Consider the following 23833-nt stretch of genomic DNA (forward strand, 5'->3'; position numbering starts at 1 on the left):
TTTAACTTTATAAGAGGTGATAGTATCATCCCTCATTGATTCAAGTTCACCTGGGATCTCCATTTCGCCCATGAAATGGGTTTCCAGTGCTCGCACCCGGTAGCTTTCTTGGTCACCAGACTTAAATGCCACTGATCTGGCCCTCAGCACATTTTGTATCTCATGGTTCATCCAGGTCTTCTGATTGGGGAAGACTCTGAATGATTTAGTGGGGCACACTCGTCTACAACTGTTTTAATAAATTCCGTTACCACCATAGGGTTTTTATTCAGATTCCTAGGTGAGGACTTTAACCCAGCCCAGTCCACTGACTTGAAGCAATCGTCTGCCTCCCATGACTACCTCTTTGTTGTCCTAATATCTGGAGCTTTGCTCTTTCACCTCTGCCTGTATGCAGGTAGGGGAAGGACAGGCAAGTGATCAGATTTACCAAAGTGTGCCTGTGCATGGAAAGGTGGGCGTTCTTTATCTTAGTTTAACCATGGTCTAGTATGCTGGGATCTCTGGTGCAACAGGCTATATGCTGACAGTAATTGGGCAGAGATTTCTTCAAACAAGCCTGTTTGAAGTTTTTAACTATGATTTGAAATAATTCAGGTTGGACTGTTTCTTGTTACGCGACGGCATCATGTACTATCGCGAGCACTTGATTGTAGTTGGCTGCTGGTGATATGAAAATTCCAGTCAGGATTACAGAGGAGATCTCCCCAGATAAGTAGAATGACAGCATTTGACCATTAGGTGTTCCATGTTGGGGGAGCATGAGTTCGACAAAGTTGCCACATTGGAGCACCAAAGAAAGTTCATCATAAAACACACACCTCCTTTTTTTGCCTCTTTCAGTTCAGTCCATTCTGTACACCAAGAATCTTTTGGATTTGATTGCTATATCTGGCATGTCCAGAGAAAGTTACACTTCAATCAAGCATACAGTTCTCAGTTCTCTCCGATACCTCAGTCTTGCCCTCAGGTCCTCAATTTTGTATTTGAGCAACTGCACATTTGCCAACAAGATACAGGGTAAAGGGAGCCTCATCCCTCTGCGTTTCAGCCTGTCTCAGAGTTTCCCCCTCCTGCCTCACTTTCAGCCATCGAGATAAACCTTTGTCCTATTAAAGGTTCCATGCCTGCCTTGTCTGCTGAGTCCTACAGACGATCGTAAGATCTGAAGAGCATTAAGTTGATTGCAAGTCCATTGCTTAGAAGGAAGTTACATGCTGCAGATTACAGTGAGAGCAGTTTGATGGGGGTATATTTTAAAGAATGTTTGGAACAATTGTCTTCAGCCCACAGATCATCGCTGATGATCACTGGCACCATCCTGTTTCCCGCAAGGATATTCATCCCCCTCCATCTTGGGTGCAGACTATTCTATCTGTACATGTTATTCTTCCTTGGAAGAGAGCCCAATGATCCAAAACGCTGAAGCCTCCCTCCTGTACCATCTCCTTAGCCAAGTGTTAAATTATTATCTTCCACGAGTGTATGACATGATTAGCTATCCTGAGAATATAACTCTGGAGGTCCTGTTCTTTAACTTAGCATCTAACTCCCTGAATTCACTTTGCACAGCCTCATCATTACTCCTTTCCATGACATTGGTGAGGGTTCGCAACCACACCTCTGGCTGTCTTTTATTTTTACAAACTGTCTCCGATCTCTCAATAAATTTGATCCTCCAGATCCTGCTGACTATTGGGTGATCCATGAAGTAATCCCATTAATGTGGTCATCTCTTTAATGGTCCTCTTCTGAACACTTGTGGTTAAAATTAATTATCCTCTGTGTTTAGATCTTCCTTAAATAAGAACAAGGACCCTGTCTATGAGGGCAGAGATCATGTCTACAAGGGCAGGAATCCTGTCAATGAGAGCACAGAGGCAGCAGGAAGAAGAAATTTGTATCATATGTGCTAGAAATTATCATCTTGCTTGAAGTTTAAACAAAATCAACTTCAAGCAAAAGGATTATTCCCATGACATATGAGTGGGACTTTTCCAAATCCCACAACATATTGTGGGAAATGATCCAAAACAGTTTAGCAATGCTAATTAGATTTTCAGCAGGAATTTTCTATGGGGAGAAGCGGAAAACATCAGCTCTGCTTTCTTTATGAGGATGGGCAGTGAGAGGACAAAGAGGGGGTCAGAGGTAATAGTGAGGAGTGCTTGGAGGAGTGATACCTCGCAAGTTGCTCAGAGCCGCAGGGTTAGTGGAGCAGTGGCTAGACAGACAGCAGGATAGGAAGGGCAGAGAGTGGCAGCTCAGCAAGGGACGTTAGGGTAAAACTGAGGAGGAGTAGGTAGTGGGCATGCCCAGCATGTAATTGGGAGGAGGGTCAGAGTGTGAACACACAGGATTGTGAGTGGTGTTGGTTAGGAGTGTTAGACTGTGGTCCGGCTGTGCTTCAAGCTGTAAATGATGGTATTTCTGTGGAAACAACAAAAACAAAATTTGTTTTGTCATGTTGAAGCATCCCACAGGAGTGCCAGCTCTATGGCAGAACTTATTAATGTGGAATAGGTTTATTATATTCATTAACTTTAAGGAACCTGCAGAAGATAAAGAGTAAAATTTGTCAGACAATGTTGGAGCCATCCACTATATATTTCAATGAGAATCAGTGAGAGAGAAAAGCTAAAGCAGCAACTAATTAAGTGATAGTGTGATGGAGAGGCATGTATCATCAACAAACCCCACCATCTGAGCAATGCCATCTTCACACAGTTACCATCAGGCAGGAGGTACAGAAGCCTGAAGTTCCACACCATCAGGTTCGAGAGCAGTTACTTCCCATCAACTTTTCAGTTCTTGAAATAACACAAAAAACCTTAATCAGTGGCATATGTCATGAAATTAGCTGTTTGCAGCAGTAGTACATTGCAATACATAATAATAAAAAAACTATAAATTACAGAACTAAACTAGAAATCTGATCATGGAAGGAAAGAAGCTGTTCCTAAAATATCAAGTGTGTCTTCAGGCTTCTGTACCTCCTCCTTGATGGTAGCAATGAGAAGAGGGCATGTCCTGGGTGATGGGGGACCCTGTTTTGAGGCATCATTTTTGAATATGTCCTCTGTGCTGGGGAGGCTGATGCCAATGATGGAGCCATCTGTGTTCGCAACTTTCTGCAGCTTTTTCCGATCCTGTGCAGTGGCCTCTCTCCCCTTACTGGATGGTGATACAACACGTAGAATGCTCTCCACAGTACATCTGTAGAAATTTGTGAGTATCCTTGGTGACATACCAAATCTCCTCAAGCTCTAAAAGAAATATAGATGCTGTTGTGCCTTCATGGAATAATAGATCTTCAGAGATGCTGACTGTCAGGAACTTTAAACTGCTCACCCATTCCAACGCTGATCCTTTGATGAGGACTGCTATGCATTCCTTCCACTTCTCCTTCCTGAGGCCCACAATCAATTTCTTGGTCTGAATGCAATGTTATTGTTGTGACACCACCCAGCCAGCTGAACTTCTGCCAACAATAGTTGATGCCAACATCAGCAAATTTAGAGATGGCATTTGAGCTGTGCCTCGCCAAACAATCATGGATGTAGACAGAGTAGAGCAGTGAGCTAATCACACATCCTTGAGAGAGATGTGCTTGTGTTGATTGTCAGAAAGGAGACATTACTTCTGTTCTGCACAGTCTGTGATTTTCCGATGAGGAAGTCAAGGATCCAGTTCCAGAGAGAGGTACAGAGGCCCAGAATTTGGAGTCTGTTGATTAGTACTGAGGGTACGACAGTGTTGAATACTTACTGTAATCAATAAGCAGCAGCCTTACTTTGCTAATTGTCTAGGTGATCCAAGGAGAGCCAATGAGATTACATCTGTTGTAGACCTACTGTGGTGATAGACAAATTGCAGTGGGTCCAGGTCCAGGTCTTTGCTTAGGCTAGAGTTGATTCTGGCCATGACTAACCTTTCAAAGCACTTCATCAGAGTAGAAGTGAGTGCAACTGGACGTTAGTTATCGAGGCAGCTCTCCTTGCTCTTACAGGCCACTGGTATGATTCTCCTTTCGAAGCAGGTTGGAACATCTTCTGACTGCAGTAGTGAGAGAATGAAGATGACCTTGAACACTCCTGTCAGTTGGTTGGCATAGACCTTCAGTACCCTGCTAGGTACACCATCAGGGCCTGATGCCTTGCAAGTTTTCACCCTCTTGAAAGATGTTCTGATGTTGGCCTCCAAGACAGAAATCACAGGGTCAACAGATGCTGCAGAGATTCACATAGGTGTAGCTTTATTCTCCCTTTCAAAACATGTACAAAAGTGAAGAGCAAAACTGACTCAACCTTTCAAATTCTCCCCAGCATTCAGTAATCATTGCAGATTATGGTGTGCCATGACAGTGTAGCAGTTTGCTGCTTGGGGCGTTGGAGTTTGGAGTTCAGTTCCGATGTTCTCTGTAAGAAAGTTTGTGCATTGCTTTCCTTCCACAATCCTAAAGTGTACCAGTTAGTGGGTTAATTGGTCATAGTAAATTGTCCTGTGACAATTGTAGTAAATGCTCAGTGGGCCAGAAGGACCTGTTCCGTGCTATATTTCTAAGAAAAAGAATCTCTTTTGGCCTCCTTTCTTCTTCTATGCCAGTTCCACATTATTCTGAAATCCTCATTCTTTCAAATATTTATCTCCACCTTAAATATGTCCAATGATCTGCTAACAGCTGTAGGGGCAGAAAATTCCAGTGAATTACTATCCTCTCAGAAGAAAATTCTTCACAACTCAATTTTAAATGTTAGTTCTTTATCTTGTAATATAAATGCCTTTGTCTTCACACTCCATGTTGGTTCAAGCTGTTCCGCAAACTGGGTGATACCGGACATATTTAAAATAATGCCCCCCATTCCCCATCCCTTTTTCCTTCTTTTACCTCATCTCCTTCCCTGCCCATCACCTCCCTCTGGTGCCCCTCCCCTTTTTCTTTCTTTCATGACCTTCTGTCCTTTCCTATTAGATTTATAGAAATATAGAAAGCCTACAGCACAATACAGGTCCTTTCACCCACAAATCTATGCTGAACATGTCCTCACCTTAGAAATTACCTAGGGTTACCCTATTTTTTTAACCCCTCTATTTTTCTAAGGTCCGTATACCTATTCAGAAGTCTCTTAACTGACCCTATCATATCCGTTTCCACCACCGTTGCCGGCAGCCCATTTCATGCATTCACCACTCTCTGTGTAAAAACTTACCCCTGACATCTCTGTACCTTCTTCCAAGCACCTTAAAACTATGCCCTCTCATGTTAAACATTTCAGCCCTGGGAAATATCCTCTGACTGTACACACGATCAATGCCTCTCATCATCTTATACACAAGGCTGGAGAAGGAGGCATCTTATTCCCCCTTCTCTAGTCCTATATCTCTTTCAACAATCAACTTCCCAGCTCTTTACTTCACCCTGGTATTTCTTCCTCCCCTCTCTTCTGACTGTGACTCCTCATCTTTTATTCTCCAGTCCTACTGAAGGGTCTTGGGCCGAAACATTGATTGTACTCTTTTCCATTGATGCTGCCTCACCTGCTGAGTTCCTCCAGCATTTTGTGTGCATTGCTTGGATTTCCAGCATCTGCAGATTTTCTCTTGTTTGATATTTAAAATAACCTTTTGTTCTCCACTGAGGTTGTTGCTAAGTAACATCACCCGTTGCAACTATCACCCATGCCACATACCTTTCATTGCTTCGCTTTAGCCTCGAGCAGGCTAGTTCCTACAGTGTCCCGTCTCCCTCCCCCTGGTGGTCCAAAGCAGTCATCATACCCTAACATAGGGAGCAAAAGTTATGTGGCTACCATTCTAAGTTGGCAAACTTGGGCAATGATGTTCTGTCAAAAAGGCTAATCTTCTCTCCCTGTGTCAGAAGAAGTGTGACGTATTCTTAGCAGGAACTGAGCAGGATGGGGTTGTGAGGATTCTGTGGCCAATAGTGAGTGCACTGCCTGGGGCAAAGTGAACCAGTATCTTGCTCCCTCAGTCCACTCTCTTCCTTCTGATCACTAAAACTTCCAGTACATTCTGCATTTCCAAAAAGTATCTCTACAGTTATGACACAAAGGTGTTTGTGGTTGAACCAACAGTAAATATTACACATTTAGTTCTTCCCTGTAGTTCTGCAGCCACAGAATTCTGTACATTTATCAATGAAATCTATAAAATAAATGAGGGTTATGAGAAACCACGGGTTATACATGCAATCGTGATGTGGTTAAGTCACTGGGCATGTAGCCAGATTCCTCGTCCAGAGGCAAGAGTTCAAACCCACCTTGGATGCAGGGGAATGTAATTCAAATAGATGAATAAATCTGCTGTTAAAATGCCGAGTTACAGTTGTCATAACATTGTTAACATTGTTAGGCAATGCTAGTAACACTTCTGACTCACTAATCCTACCTGAAAAGGAAGTATGCTGCCTTTACCTGGAAAGGCTTATATGTCATCCCAAGCTCATCATTATGACTGACTCTTCGTTGCCTCTGATCAGCAATAACTGGTGATGGACAATAATTGCTGGCATTGTCTCGCATATCCTGTGAATAAAACACTTCAAGAAAAATAGGCAAGATTCATAGCAAGAGTCAATGTGAGCATTCACGATCCGAAGTGACTTTGGCCAACAGTGTAAACTTGGTGATTTCATCTTTCACACTCAAACCTGTCTCTTGAGGATTAGTTTCCATTTAAGTAGTTGTTCTTAGTGTCCTTTACAATAGTTGCCAGTATTTTTCGACTATTCATATAAGGGCTGTCCTACTAGGGCTCTGTAAAAAAAATGCTAATATTTTGGTGTGATTTCTGTACAGGGGAACCATCTGAAAACCAAAATCTTGGAATCACTAAATATTCCAAAAAAGTATTCTGATTTTTATATAACCAAACTGGATATCCCTGCATTTTTTACATTATCTTCTTGTCCATTCACTCGGCCTATATACATCGCTGAGAATCCCTTGGCATCCTCCTGGCAATCAGCTTAACATCATTAGCAAATATGGATATGTAACACTTGGTTCCCTCAGTGTTTATATAAATTGAGACCCTTAAAATCCCCAAGGCACCCCAGGATTTGAAGTCTTCCAACATAAAAATTGCCTGTAGTTTCTGTCTCAGTCAATCTTCAGTCCACACCAGTATATTATCCCATTTCCATGTGCTCTGATATTTCTTATTAAACTCTAGCATGTCACCATATCCAAGGCATTCTGAGAGTCCAAATGCACAACATCCACTAATTGCACAATTATTCCCCATGATCTATTTTGTTATAATCTCAGATCTCTCAAAAGATCAGACAAAGCATGATTTTCTTTATATTAGTCAATGTTGACTCTGTCCAGTCCATTTATTATTTCTAAATAAATGCTGAAATTTCCTTTAAATAAATTTTAATATTTTTTCCTAATATCGATCATGGGCTAACTGATCTATTATTCTTTCCGTCTCTCAGTATCCCTTTCACAACTCTCAGATGCTGTAAACAGGTCAGGACTTGATTTGCTTTCTTTTCATTTCTCCAATACTATTTTGCTTTATTTTATGTTATTTCATCATGTAATTACTTTACTATTTAATTTCTTTTGGATTTCATTTACCCTGGACTCATAGAGCATGGCTATTTCTGAAAGTAAGTGTCTTCTGCAAAAGCAGCCATAAATATGTTCAGGTATTCTGCAGTTTCTTCATTCCCAATGGAATTCCTCCCATACAACACCCAGAACACTTGTAAATCCTTTCTCTTGTTACAGAGCAATAAAAGAATTTTACAGTATGTTTTATGTTTCTCACTGAAATATTCACATTCTGCTTAATCTTTCCTTGTCAATTTCTTGAATTTGCTGAATTCTGAATTGCTCCCGATCCTCAAGTTTATTTTGATTTGTGCCATTGACTCATCGACCTTGTCACAGTATGTCTTTATCTCCTGTCCCATTCAGAGAACCCTAGCATTATCAACTTTACTACCTTTCACTATTGCCTTGTCTCTCTCTCTGCTAACTTTTCTGGTTTTCTTCAACAGAAGCTGCCCTGCAATGTGCTTAAAGGAAAAATAATTGGTTTATTATTGTGTTATGGACTGAGTACAGTGAAAATCTTTCTTTTGCTTGCCATCCAGGCAGGTCATTTCATCGCATCAGTACTTTGAGGTAGTACAATGGAATGAAAAATTAAATGTTGCAGTTACAGAGAAAGTACAGAGTAGACAGGCGATATATACAGCACTATTTATACAAGCTTCTTGAACATTGGTCATACCCAGTGTCAGTGGAGCAGTTACCCCTTTCTCCTAGCAATGGTGCCAGTTTCAATTCTCAGAACTTTCCTGCTCATTATCTCTATCCAGGCAGGTGGTGGCCTTCAGCCTTGGATGGCTGCCCGCCCTGGTAAACGAAAACTCTGATTTTAAACCTCTGCTGCCTTGCGGCCATACCCATCCATGGGAAAGGCTTCGGGCTTAAACCCTGTGGAAGAAATCCGGAGCTGAGGACCCTAAAGCAGTTTGATGCTGCTTACAACTTCTCTCTGGCAACCCTTGTAATGACACTGGTGCCAAGCTGTATCAGTGCTTGCCCTTCCTTTGGACTACATCAGTGATATGGAGAGTGGGAACCCGCTGCATGGGGAACAACCGGTCCTTCAAATCTTCCCGCCCAGGCTTGCGCCCTGGAGAGAACACAGTCCACCAGAGGCACAAACCCATGATCCCCTGGGATCAATGGCTGCCTACTATCTCAATCCCATTTTCATCTCCTCACAATTTATTTTCCTGCCTATCTCACTGTCACCATCACTAATTTTGGCAATGTTATCCAAGCTGTTTATTCAAATTGGAAAAAGTTAAAAGGTCACCACTGATCCTCCACCTGATCACTCAGCACAACTTGCGAACCAGCAGAGTATTCATTTACACCTCCTATCTATCCAAGCCTTCCACTCCATGGGCTTCTATTTTCACACTGTCAATTGTCTAAAGCTTCAGACACTTACAGAAATAGACACAACATGCTAGGGGAACTCAGCAGGCCAGGCAGCATCTACGGAAAAGAGCAAACAGTCAATGTTTTGGTCAGAGACCCTTCATAGGACTGGAAAAGAAAGGTCAGACGTTACAGTAAGAAGGTGGGTGAGAGGGGAGAAAGAAATAGAATGTAGTAGATGATAGGTGAAACTGGAAGAAGGGGAGGGGTGAAGTACAGAGGTGGAATGGTGAGAAAGGTAAAGGTTGAAGGGGGAGTCTGAGGGCAGAAGGCCATGGAAGAAAGGAAGTGGGGGGGAGCACCAGAGGGAGGTGATAGGCAGGTAAGGAGATAAGATGAGAGAGGGAAATGGGAATGGGAATGGTGAAGGGGAGTGGATGTGGGGCATTACCGGAAATTCGAGAAATTGATGTTCATGCTATCGGGTTGGAGGCTACCCAAACTGAATATGGTGTTGCTCCTCCATCCTGAATGTGGCCTCATTGCAACAGGAGGCCAAGGTCTGACATGTTGGAATGGGAATGGGAAGTAGAGTTGAAATGGGTGGCCACTGGGAGATCACACTTTTACTGGTGGATGAAGTGTAGGTGTTTGACGAAACAGGTTCCCAATCTACGTCAGGTCTCACTGAAATACAGGAGGCCACACTGGGAGCATTAGACGCAGGGCTCCAACAGACTCACAGATGAAGTGTTGCCTCGCCTGGAAGGACTGTTTGGAACCATGAATGGTAGTGAGGGAGGAGGTGTAGGGGCATGTGTAGCACTTATTCTGCTGGCAAGGATAAGCGCCAGGAGCGGGATCAGTTGGGAAGGATGAATAGACAACAGAGTCGCATAGGGAGTGATCCCTGTGAAAAACGGAAAGTGAGGTAGGAGGGAAAGATGCACTTGGTGGTGGAATCCTGTTGGAGATGGTGGAAGTTATAGAGAATTAAATGCTGGACGTGGATGTTGATGGGTTTGTAGATGAGGACAAGAGGAACCCTATCCCTGGGTGGGAGTATGGGGTGAGAGCAGACATGCATGAAATGGAAGAGATGTAGTTGAGGGCAGCATTGATGGTGGAGGAAGAGAAGACATTTTCTTTGAAGAAGGAAGTCATCTCTTTAGTTCTGGAATGAAAAGCCTCATCCAGAGAGCAGATGTGGTGAGGCGACTCTTCACCTGTGAGTGTGTTGGGGCCATCTATTGTATCTGGTGGACCTGGTGTGGCCTCCTGTACATCAGTGAGACCTGACGTAAATTGGGAGCCCACTTCCCTGATTACTTATTTGCTGTACACCAGAAAAAGCAGGATCTCCCCGTGGCCACCTATTTCAATTTCACTTTCCATTCCCATTCCGAAATGTCAGACCATGGTCTCCTCTACTGCTGCGATGAGGCCACACTTAGAATGGAGGAACAACACCTTATATTCTGTCTGGATAGTCTCCAACATGTTGGCATGAACATCGATTTCTCTAACTTCCAGTAATTGCCACCCCCCTCCACTTCTGCTTCACCATTCCCATTCCCATTACCTTCTCTCACCTTATCTCCTTACCTGCCCAACACCTCCTCTGGTGCTCCTCCCCTTCCTTTTCTTCCGTAGCCTTCGACACTCTCCTATCAGATACCCCCTTCTCCAGCCCTTTATCACTTTCACCAATCAACTTCTTAGCTCTTTACTTCACCTCTCTTCCTCTTCCAGTTTTACCTATCATCTACTATCTTGTATTTCTCCTCCCTCACCACCTTCTTATCTAACTTCTAATTTCTCTTTTCCAGTCCTAATGAAGGGTCTTGACCTGAAACATCGAGTGCTTGCTCTTTTCCTTAGATGCTGCTTGGCCTGCTGAGTTCTTCCAGCATTTTGTGTGTACTACTTGGATTTCCAGCATCTGAAGATTTTCTCTTGTTTGTGATTATACAATTTCAGCAGATGTGTTCATGATGAATCTCTCTGATTTCCATCACCTTTCACAAATTGCAGTTGTAACACATCACCACATCTGTCTTAATTTAATTCATCGAAGATAAAGCTGGAACATTGTCTTTATTTCATTTTATTTCTACAGAGATACTTCAGCCTATGGTACAACGTGCAGATTCTTCACTAGAATCCAGAGACTTGTATACCCTGGTTAGGCTCTTGACTTCACAATCTATCCTGTCATGGCCCTGCACCTACTTGTCTACCTGCACTGCAGTTGTCCGTAACCGTAACACTGTTACAGTTCTTTGCTTGAATAACTGGGTTATGTTTGTCATCTTCCAATCTGTAGGGACTGTTGTACAATTTAGGGAATTTTTAAGATTTCTAACATCTATTAGAATCCTTTTAAAAAAGGATGTAGGTCATAAAGACCAGGGGATTTGTTTGTTTTCAGTCCCATTAATTTTACCAGTACTTTCACTGTACTAATTTTAATTAATTTGGGTTACAGTCTCCCTTGTGCTCATTGTGTTTATCACTATGCAAACAAGCACAAAGTATTTGCTTAACATTTTGCCTTTTCTTTATCCTCCAACACAGTTTCTTCAGTGTCAGTCACTGAGGACCTCAGTTTAACTTTGGTTTAATCGCTGTCTCTTAACATAGTTATAAAAACCCTTATAAACTATATATTTACAATTAACTTTGATGAAGTCAAATGCCAAAAAGTAATAAAAGGATGAAAAAAGCTCTGTATCTGAATGCATAACATTTGAAACAAATGAAGTAAATATGATTTCATAACCTTTCTGAAATCCTGCTGCTGTCTGTAAGGAGTTTGTATGTTCTCCCCATGACTGTGCGGGTTTTCTCCAACTGTCCAAAGACCGGTTGGAAGGTTAATTGGTCATTACAAATTGTTACACGACTAGGCTGGGGTTAAGTCAGGGGTTGCTGGATAGCACAGTGTGAAGGGCGGGAAGGGCTGTTCTGTGTTGCATCTTCGTGAATAAATAAAATACACTGACAAGAAGGCATAGAGTGGGAGGCGAATATTGAAAGGTCTGTGACATTAACGAAGGAAAATTGGAAGAGTGGGACAATGAACAATCTGTTAGAGAAACTCTGTTGGTGGAGCAGCAACTGTGGGGGGAAAGAATTATCAATGTTTCTGTTGATGGCTCGTTCACCTCTTCTCTGCCCCTGCCCTCTTGGCCTGCCCATCATCTCCCTCTGGAACCCTACCATCTTCTTTTTATTCTATTGTCAATGTCCATTACTCTCTCCGATCAGAGTCCTTCTTTTTCAGCCCTTTACCACTTCCTCTTATCACCTCTCAGCTTCTCACATGATCTGCCTCTCCCTCACCCACCCCTCACCTGATCATACTTGTCACCTGATCAGCATGTACTCATTTTCCTCTCTCTAACTTCCTAATCTGGCTTCTGCCCCCTTCCTTTCCAGTGCTGATGAAGGATCTTAGTCCAAAACATCAACTGTTCATTTTTTATCCATCGTTGCTGTCTGATTTGCTGAATACCACACCCAGCACTTTTTGAGTGTTGCTTGGTTTCATTAAAACTCCTTCCACTCACATAGAAACATAGAAAATAGGTGCAGGAGTAGGCCATTCGGCCCTTTGAGCCTGCACCACCATTCAGTATGATCATGGCTGATCATCCAACTCAGAACCCTGTACCTGCTTTCTCTCCATACCCCCTGATCCCTTTAGCCACAAGGGCCATATCTAACTTTCTCTTAAATATAGGAAATGAACCGGCCTCAACTGTTTCTTGTGGCACAAAATCCCACAGATTCACTACTCTCTGTGTGAAGAAGTTCTTCCTCATCTCGGTCCTAAAAGGCTTCCCCTTTATCCTTAAACTGTGACCCCTCGTTCTGGACTTCCCCAACATTGGAAACAATCTTCCTGCATCTAGCCTGTCCAATCCCTTTAGAATTTATACATTTCAATAAGATCCCCCCTCAATCTTCTAAATTCCAGTGAGTATAAGCTAGTCAATCCAGTCTTTCTTCATATGAAAGTCCTGCCATCCCAGGAATCAATCTGGTGAACCTACTCTGTACTCCCTCTATGGCAAGAATGTCTTTCCTCAGATTAGGGGACCAAAACTGCACACAATATTCTAGGTGCGGTCTCACCAAGGCCTTGTACAACTGCAGTAGAACCTCCCTGCTCCTGTACTCAAATCCTTTTGCTATGAACGCCAACATACCATTTGCCTTTTTCACCGCCTGCTGTACCTGCGTGCCCACCTTTAATGACTGGTGTACAATGACACCCAGGTCTCGTTGCACCTCCCCTTTTCCTAATCGGCCATCATTCAGATAATAATCTGTTTCCCTGTTCTTGCAACCAAAGTGGATAACCTCACATTTATCCACATTAAATTGCATCTGCCATGAATTTGCCCACTCACCTAACCTATCCAAGTCACCCTGCATCCTCTTAGCATCCTCCTCACAGCTAACACCGCCGCCCAGCTTCGTGTCATCTGCAAACTTGGAGATGCTGCATTTAATTCCCTCGTCTAAATCATTAATATATATTGTAAACAACTGGGGTCCCAGCACTGAGCCTTGCGGAACCCCACTAGTCACTGCCTGCCATTCTGAAAAGGTCCCGTTTACTCCCACTCTTTGCTTCCTGTCTGCCAACCAATTCTCTATCCACATCAATATCATACCCCCAATACTGTGTGCTTTGAATTTGCACACTAATCTCCTGTGTGGGACCTTGTCAAAAGCCTTTTGAAAATCTAAATATACCACATCCACTGGCTCTCCCCTATCCACTCTACTAGTTACGTCTTCAAAAAATTCTATAAGATTCGTCAGACATGATTTTCCTTTCACAAATCCATGCTGACTTTGTCCGATAATTTCATCTCTTTCCAAATGTGCTGTTATCACATCTTTGATAACCAACTCTAGCATTTTCCCCACCACCGATGTCAGACTAACTGGTCTATAATTCCCCGGTTTCTCTCTCCCTCCTTTTTTAAAAAGTGGGGTTACATTAGCCACCCTCCAATCCTCAGGAACTAATCCAGAATCTAAGGAGTTTTGAAAAATTATCATTAATGCATCCACTATTTCTTGGGCTACTTCCTTAAGCACTCTGGGATGCAGACCATCTGGCCCTGGGGATTTATCTGCCTTTAATCCCTTCAATTTACCTAAAACCACTTCCCTACTAACATGTATTTCCCTCAGTTCTTCCATCTCACTAGACCCTCAGTCCCTTACTATTTCTGGAAGATTATTTATGTCCTGCTTAGTGAAGACAGAACCAAAGTAGTTATTCAATTGGTCTGCCATGTCTTTGTTCCCTATGATCAATTCACCTGTTTCTGACTGTAAAGGACCTACATTTGTCTTGACCAATCTTTTTCTTTTCACGTATCTATATAAGCTTTTACAGACAGTTTTTATGTTCCCTGCCAGCTTTCTCTCATAATCTTTTTCCCTTTCCTAATTAAGCCCTTTGTCCTCCTCTGCTGGTCTCTGAATTTCTCCCAGTCCTCAGGTGTGCCGCTTTTTTTTGCTAATTTTTATGTTTCTTCTTTGGACTTGATACTATCCCTAATTTCCCTTGTCAGCCACGGGTGCACTACCTTCCCTGGTTTATTCTTTTGCCAAACTGGGATGAACAATTGTTGTAGTTCATCCATGCGATCTTTAAATGCTTGCCATTGCATGTCCACCGTCAACCCTTTAAGTATCATTTGCCAGTCTATCCATCTCATACCTTCAAAGTTACCTGTGTTTAAGTTCAGAATCATTGTTTCTGAATTAACTATGTCACTGTGCTGCCTTTATGGCATTTGTTTAGTTTATAATATTTTTGCTTTAGTAAGTCATTTGTTAGCATTTTTCTAGTTAAAGTTAGGATTGTTTAAAGTAAATTTGTTGTCTGTGATATATCGCAGCATGCGATGACGTCACCTCCGGTTTTGCCGCATCTTGTGGGAAAATACCGGTTTGGAGAAGTGGGAAGGAGGGGGCTCGCATGTGCGAGATCAGCGCAAGAAAAGTTTTCTTTCTACGCACTAGAAACATAGTGAAGCAACGCCATAAGTTCATGAGATAATCAATATGTTGAATTAAAATGTTAACGCTGATTCTGTTAGAAGTAATGACGGTTGATAAGGTTTATGTTTACGTTAGTTAAAGAGTTGTGGATAGTTTGTGTTGAAGTGTATTTAAAGCAGTCAATGGCGTAGGTAGATTCTGACTGTATGCTGCACTTTAATGTAATGTAGTTGTTGTAGTTTTACTTTTGGAAGTATTTACAAAGTAAATGTGATATCAAGAAGGAAACAAATACAGTACAAATCTTGTATTGTTTTATCAAGAGTTTTCACCATACGTTAATGTGGAAGAGTGAACAGTAAACGGTTAATCTTACTGTGATCCTGTTTTCATTGACTACGGTTTACCTTGGTGTTTAGTTCAGCATTATCTTACACCTGGGCGAGAACACTACAGTGAAAAGGCGGCATTATCAGGTGTTTCAAGTGTTGCAATGACAACTCGATCCAGCATCAAGTCATTGCCATTCAGCGACAGGGGCAGTAGGGCAACATCAAGTAAGGCTGCCCAAGCAAGAGCTAAGGCAGAAGCCGCCAAGGTGTGAGCGTTCTACGCCGAACGAGAAGCAAATTTGAAAATGGAAGTGGCTGCCAGAGAAGCCAAAAACCAAATGGAAGTGGCTGCCAGAGAAAAGGAAGCGGCTGCCAGAGAAAAGGAAGCGGCTGCCAGAGAAATGGAAGTGGCTGCCAGAGAAAAGGAAGCGGCTGCCAGAGAAAAGGAAGTGGCTGCCAGAGAAAAGGAAGTGGCGGCCAGAGAAGCCAAAAACCAAATGGAAAAAGCTGCCAGAGTAGTCGAAAACCAGAAGGAAGCGGCTGCCAGAGAAGCCAAAAACCAGTTGGAAAGGGCAAGGATAGCGTCAGAGTTAGAAGTGCTGACACTACAACGAGAAGCAGAAGCTGCCAGGGTGGAAGCAGAGTTAATAGAAGATGATGAAGAAATGTATGATCTGGTTGATGTAAAATCTACTTCAGAAAAGATCAGATTGGAACGCACAAGCGACTATGTCTGATCTCAAACAGACTGGAAGATTCGTTCTTCCTCTCCATACTTATTTGATAATGCTCCATTTCATGAGGAGTCTCAGAGAGGCCCAATTGCATCACATCCATCCGAGGAAGACAATTTACCCTTGCAACTCCACGATGAATTCAAGAACGAAAGGGCAGATGACAAATACTTCCCCACACCAAACTTACCAGATTTGGCGAGAAGAGAGGCAAAGGCTGAATTCAGAACAGCAAATCCCATAATAGATGTATGCCCTCAGTCATATACCCGCTGACATATTCCCTCAGCCCGCATGCCACTTGCAGTCAAACTCATGGCACTGTAGCGGTGTGCTACACGCAGCGCTAAAATTACGACATGGAGTCGGTAACTGCAGTCGAAGGAAAAAACTTTATTCGAAAACTTCAGCCTCACTTTTAAGCCTCTGTCAACCGGCCCCCCATGGCGCAGAGGCTCCAAAGCTCTGTGCTCGCAAACCCCCGTAGGCTATCTAATTGTGAGTCGGTTCGGATATGCTAGGAAATGGGTCGCCACATAACCCCCCCCCCCAGAACCGGCGATACACCCCCCAATGTCCACAGTCTGGGCCAGAACCTGCTTGGGAGGTCGGCCTCTGCGCCGAGGCGCCGGAAACTCGGCCGGTTGCGCCAGGTCCACATGGGCCGGTTTGAGGCGGTCCACCGTGAAAACCTCCTCTTTCCCCCCAACGTCCAGCACGAACGTGGACCCGTTGTTCCAGAGCACCATAAACGGCCCCTCGTATGGCCGCTGCAGCGGTGGCCGATGCCCGCCCCTTCGTACAAACACAAACTTACAGTTCTGTAGGTCTTTGGGTACGCAGGTCGGGTGCCGCCCGTGCTGTGAAGTGGGTATGGGGGCCAGGTTACTGAGCTTCTCGCGTAGTCTGCCCAGGACTGCTGCGGGTTCTTCCTCTTGCCCCCTTGGGGCTGGTAGGAACTCCCCGGGGACGACCAGGGGCGCGCCGTATACCAACTCAGCCGACGAGGCGTGCAGGTCGTCCTTGGGCGCTGTGCGGATGCCGAGTAGGACCCAGGGAAGCTTGTCCGCCCAGTTGGCACCTCGCAGGCGGGCCAAGAGGGCCGACTTCAGGTGACGGTGGAAACGCTCCACTAGCCCGTTCGACTGTGGGTGGTAGGCAGTTGTGTGGTGCAGCTGAGTCCCCAAAAGGCTGGCCATAGCTGACCACAGGCTGGAGGTGAACTGGGCGCCTCTGTCGGAGGTAATGTGGGCTGGTACACCAAAGCGAGATATCCAGGTGGCGATCAGGGCTCGGGCGCAAGATTCGGAGGTGGTGTCGGTGAGCGGCTCTGGCCTCTGGCCATCTTGTGAACCGGTCCACGATAGTCAGGAGGTGCCGCGCTCCGCGCAACACTGGCAGGGGGCCCACGATATCCACATGAATGTGGTTGAAACGCCGGTGGGCGGGATGGAACTGCAGCGGTGGGGCTTTGGTGTGCCGCTGCACCTTGGCCGTCTGGCAGTGCATGCACGTTCTGGCCCATTCACTGACCTGTTTGCGGAGTCCGTGCCAAACAGTTGTCCAGATGGAGGGATGCGCCAAGTTATGAATGGAGTCGAAAACGCGGCGCCGCCATGCTGTCGGGACGACTGGACGGGGCTGGCCGGTGGCGATGTCACAGAGTAGGGTCCTCTCACCCGGGCCCACGGGGAGGTCCTGGAGCTGCAAACCGGAGACTGCGGTTCTGTAACTCGGAATCTCCTCATCCGCCTGCTGCGCCTCTGCCAGTGCCTCAAAGTCTACCCCTTGGGTAAGGGCATGAATGGTAGGGCGAGAGAGCGCATCTGCCACGACATTGTCCTTACCCGAGACGTGCCGGACATCCGTCGTGTATTCAGAGATGTAGGACAGGTGGCGTTGCTGGCGGGACGACCAGGGGTCGGACGCTTTCGTAAACGCAAAGGTAAGCGGTTTGTGGTCCGTGAACGCGGTGAAGGGCCGACCTTCTAGGAAGTACCTGAAATGCCGGATTGCCAGGTAAAGCGCCAACAGTTCCCGGTCGAAAGCACTGTACTTGAGCTCAGGTGGTCGCAGGTGTTTGCTGAAAAACGCCAGGGGTTGCCAGCGACCTGCGATGAGTTGCTCCAGCACCCCACCGACTGCCGTGTTTGATGCGTCCACTGTGAGGGCGGTAGGGGTGTCCATTCTGGGATGTACTAGCATTGCGGCGTCCGCCAAAGCTTCCTTCATTTGAACGAAAGCGGCGGCGGACTCCTCGTCCCAGGTAATGTCCTTGCTCAGACCCGACATCAGGGCGAACAGGGGGCGCATGATCCGGGCAGCTGAAGGGAGGAAGCGGCGGTAGAAATTGACCATACCTACGAATTCCTGAAGGCCTTTGATCGTGGTGGGTCGGGGGAAGTGGCGGACCGCATCTACCTTAGCGGGCAGAGGGGTTGCCCCGTCTTTAGTAATCCTGTGGCCCAGGAAGTCAATGGTATCGAGTCCGAACTGGCATTTGGCGGGGTTGATTGTAAGACCGTACTCACTCAGTCGGGCGCAAAGTTGACGGAGGTGGGACAGATGCTCCTGATGACTGCTGCTGGCTATGAGGATGTCATCCAAATAGATGAACGCGAAGTCCAGGTCCCGTCCCACCGCGTCCATTAACCGCTGAAACATCTGTGCGGCATTCTTCAGGCCGAACGGCATGCGGAGGAACTCGAAAAGGCCGAAAGGGGTGATGAGAGCCGTTTTGGGGACGTCGTCAGGATGCATCGGGATTTGATGGTATCCCCGGACGAGATCTACCTTGGAGAAGATCCGTGCGCCGTGCAGGTTTGCTGCAAAGTCCTGAATGCGCGGCACAGGGTAGCGGTCCGGTGTGGTAGCCTCGTTCAGCCTGCAGTAGTCGCCACACGGTCTCCAGCTCCCCGTCGCTTTGGGCACCGTGTGCAGGGGGGAGGCCCATGGGCTGTCGGACTGCCGGATGATCCCCAATTCCTCCATCCTCTGGAACTCCTCCTTCGCCAGTCGGAGCTTGTCCGGGGGAAGCTGCCGAGCACGGGCATGGAGGGGTGGTCCCTGGGTCGGGATGTGGTGCTGTACGCCGTGCCTGGGCATCGCCGCTGTGAACTGCGGTGCCAGAACCGATGGGAACTCCGCCAGGACCCTGGTGAAGTCGTTGTCGGACAGCGTGATGGAGCCGAGGTGAGGGGCTGGCAACTGGGCTGCACCCAGGGAGAACATCTGAAAGGTCTCGGCGTGTACCAGTCTCTTCCTGGGCAGGTCGACCAGTAGGCTGTGAGCCCGCAAAAAATCCGCACCCAGAAGCGGTTGGGCTACGGCGGCCAGTGTGAAGTCCCACGTGAACTGGCTGGAGCTGAACTGTAGTTGCACCTGACGGGTGCCATAGGTCCTTACGGTGCTGCCGTTCACGGCCCTCAGGGGGGGCCCGGTGCCCTGCTGCGGGTGTCGTAACTCGTCGGAGGTAAAACGCTGATCTCAGCCCCAGTATCGACTAAAAACCGGCGTCCCGACCTTCTATCCCACACATACAGGAGGCTATCCCGATGGCCAGCCGCCGTAGCCATCAGCGACGGCTGGCCCTGGCGTTTCCCGGGAACTTGCAGGGCGGGCGACAACGGCGGGCTTCTGCGCCCCACCGCTGGTGGTAGAAGCACCAGTGTTCATTGGGCCGGGGGTTGGCGGGCTCTGCGGCCGGGCCTGGTCTGGTCTGCTGCCGGGAGCGTGGCCTGGTGATCTGTGCGATGGACGCCCCGCTCACCTTTTTGGCGTTCCACAGCAAGTCCGCCTGGGCTGCCACCTTCCGGGGGTCACTGAAATCTGCGTCGGACAGCAGCAGGCGTATGTCCTCGGGCAGCTGCTCCAGGAATGCCTGCTCAAACATGAGGGAGGGCTTGTGTCCTCCGGCTAGAGACAACATCTCATTCATTAAAGCCGAAGGAGGTCTGTCGCCCAAGCCACCCAGGTGCAGTAAACGGGCAGCCCGCTCACGCCGTGAGAGTCCGAAAGTCCTGAGGAGCAGAGCTTTGAATTCCGTGTACTTGCCGTCTGCCGGGGGCGACTGTACGAACTCCGCGACCTGGGCTGCTGTGTCCTGGTCGAGGGAGCTCACCACGTAGTAGTAGCGGGTGTCTTCTGAGGTGATCTGGCGAATGTGGAATTGGGCTTTGGCTTGCTGGAACCATAGGTCCGGGCGCTGTGTCCAGAAACCCGGCAGTTTCAACGAAACCGCATGAACAGAGGCGGCGTCGGTTATTTCTGGTCCAAAAATCGTTTGGACCGTCAGGGTCACCAATTGTAGCGGTGTGCTACACGCAGCGCTAAAATTACGACACGGAGTCGGTAACTGCAGTCGAAGGAAAAAACTTTATTCGAAAACTTCAGCCTCACTTTTAAGCCTCTGTCCTCCGGCCCCCCATGGCGCAGAGGCTCCAAAGTTCTGTGCTCGCAAACCCCCATAGGCTATCTAATTGTGAGTCGGTTCGGATACGCTAGGAAATGGGTCGCCACAGCACAGTATTTAGCACGACAAGATCTTGTCACTTCAGGACTATACCAGTTTGACGATAAACCTGAAAATTACCGTGCATGGTTCTCCACATTCACCAACGCTATCGACGAAGTCCAGCTCAGAGCAACCCAAGAGTATGATCTTACGGCGAAATGGCTGGGAAAAGAATCATGCGAACAGGTGAGACGCATACGTTCAGTGTACATCAACAACCCCAAACTAGCTTTAAGAAAAGCATGGGGGAGACTTCTGGAGGGCTATGCGGCCCCCGAAATTATTGAAGCGGTGCTATACCGACGTCTGGAAAATTTTCCCAAGGTGTCAGCCGAGGACCACACTAAGTTAAGAGAGCTCGGAGATTTACTCATGGAGATTCAAGGCACCAAAGAAGATGGCTACTCAACTGGTCTAGTATACCTAGATACTCCATATGGGATTAGACAAATTGTGGACAAACTTCCATTTGGGCTGCAGGAAAGGTGGATGTCTGTTGCCTCAGAGTACAAGGAAGAGAACAATAGTTGATTTCCTCCCTTCGAGTATTTCACTAGGTTTGTGTGCAAGGAGGCGAAGAAGTGAAACAACCCTAGCATCATGGGTCCAGGAAGCAGTACAATTTACACCAAGCCAGATAAATCCTCTTTGAATAATTTCAACATTAATAAACCTGTCTCAGTGCTTAAGACTGAAGCCTTTACAACTAGCAACAACCCTAGCAAGAATTGTCCATTGCATAACAAACCCCACCCCCTCAAAAAATGCAGAACGTTTAGGGGAAAACCCCTTGAAGAGAGGTTGGCCCTTCTCAAGGAGAAAAGAATATGTTTTAAATGCTGTTCCTCTACCTCTCACCTTGCTAGAGAGTGTACGATCGCTGTGAAGTGCCCGGAATGTAATAGCACTAACCATGATGGGGCCATGCATCCTGGCCCGTTACTGCAAACCGACAAAGCTCCTTCACCCCCACAACAGGACGGCGGAGAGGGAGAGGCTCACTCCAGGACAACCGTTGTCAGCTCAAGCTGCACAGAAGTTTGCAGTCAAGCTCAGTCAAGCCGTTCTTGTTCAAAGATCTGCCTCACTAAGGTGTACCCTAAGGGAGCCAAAGACAAGGCCATCAAAGCCTATGCAATTCTGGATGATCAGAGCAATCGCTCACTAGTCAGTTCAGAGTTCTTTGACTTGTTCAACATTGAGAGTAAGCAGTTCCCATACTACCTTAGAAATTGCTCAGGCGACGTGGAAACTTATGGAAGGAAGGCAGAAGGCTTCCAGCTCGAGTCCCTGGATGGTAAAGTCGTCATCTGTCTCCCTTCACTCTTATAGTGCAATGAGATTTTGAAGAACCGCACTGAGATCCTGACGCCAAGTGCGGTGCTACACCAGCCACATCTCCACCACATCGCCAAACACATCCCAGAACTGGATCCAAAAGCAGAAATACTCTTGCTATTAGGAAGAGATGTTCTTCGGGTGCACAAGGTTAGGCAGCAGGTCAATGGACCACACGACGCCCCCTTTGTGCAACGCCTGGATCTGGGCTGGGTGGTGATAGGAGAGATGTGCCCTAGCAATGTTCACAAATGGACGGTTAACACATTCAAGACTAATGTGCTAGAGAGTGGCTGCCAGTCAATCTTTCAACCCCGCAGAAGTGTCATGTGTATTAAGGAAGCATGACAAGGCTTTAACAAATGTAAAGTAACTGAAGAGATGTTGGGTCAGTCAGTCTTCGCTCAAACTGAGCATGATAATAAACTTGCTCAATCAGCTCAAGACGCCATTTCCTTAAAAACAAAGGACACCAAGGTCTTCAGAGATGAATCAAATAATGGGGTCGCCCCACTGCCTTTCAGAGAACCACACCAGCACTTGCCAAACAACAAAGAGCAGGCAGTCAAGCGTTTCACACCCTTGCAAAAAACCCTGAAAAGGAAACCTGAGATGCAGCAACGCACCCAATTGACCGACGAGGTACTGTGTACCCTAATGGCAGAGGTCACAGTGGACCAAAATCCCAAAACTAAACATACAAACACATTATCTAAGGAATATTATTAATTATAGTCAATATCATAATGGAAGAATTATTTTTCTTCTATTTCCAACTTTTCATATGTCCTTGGTCAGAATCTCATTCAATGCGAAAACTGGCAAGATCATCAACTTGAGACTAGAAGACCATAAGACATGGAGCAGAATTATGCCATTTGGCCCATCGATACTGCTCCACCAGTCCATCATGGCTGAACCCCATTGTCCTGCCATGAACTTTGATACCCTTACTAATCAGGAACCTATCAACCTCTGCTTTAAATATACAGGGCAGCTTGGCCTCCCCAGCTATCTGTGGCAGTGAATTTCATAAGATTTACCACCCTCTGGATAAAGAAGCTGCTCAGCATCTCTGTTCTAAAGTGATATCCTTCTATTATGTGACTGTGTTCTCTGATCCTAGACTCTCCCACTATTGGAAACATCCTCCCCAAGCCCGCTCTATCTAAGTTCATGGGTCTCAATGAAATCCTCCCTCATTCTTTTAATTTTCAGCATGTACAGGCCCAGAACAAACTTATATTATCCCTTTCATTTCTGTGATCAGCACATCTTTTCTTAAAAAAGGGGCCCAAAACTGCTCACAATGTTCCAAATGAGCTCTGACCAATGTCTTATAAAGTATCAGCATTACAGCACTTCTTCAAAATTTCTAGTCCTCTTAAAATGAATTCTAAAATTGCATTTACCTTTCTCACCAGTGATTCAGCCTGCAAGTTAACCTTTATGGAATACAGCTACACATTGGCTCCCTGGTCCCTTTTCATCTCCAATTTCTGAACTTGTTTCTTTTTAAAAACACTTCTAGCAAAGTGCATAGCCATACACTTCCTTACACTGTATTCAATCTACTACTTCCTTGCCCATTTTCCTAGTCTAAACAAGTCCTTCTGCAGATTCCTGCTTCCTCAACCCTACCTGCCCCTTCATCAGTCTCTGTATCATCTGCAACTTGGACAAAGCCATCATCCAGGTCATTAACATATAAGTAGCAGACCCAACACTGACCCCTGCAGAACACCACTTGTCACTGGCAGCCAACAGGAAAAGCACTCCTTTGTTCCTATTCTTTACCTTCTGCTGGACAGCTACTCTTCAATACACACTAGTATCTTCTCTGTTATACCATGGGATCCTATCTTGTTTAGCAGCCTCGTGTGCAACACCTAGTCAAAAGGCTTCTGAAAACCCAAATAAACAACACCCACTAAATCTCCTTTGTCTATACTG

Source organism: Hypanus sabinus, chromosome 27 (assembly GCF_030144855.1).
Source record: "Hypanus sabinus isolate sHypSab1 chromosome 27, sHypSab1.hap1, whole genome shotgun sequence".
In the NCBI taxonomy this organism is placed as follows: domain Eukaryota; kingdom Metazoa; phylum Chordata; class Chondrichthyes; order Myliobatiformes; family Dasyatidae; genus Hypanus; species Hypanus sabinus.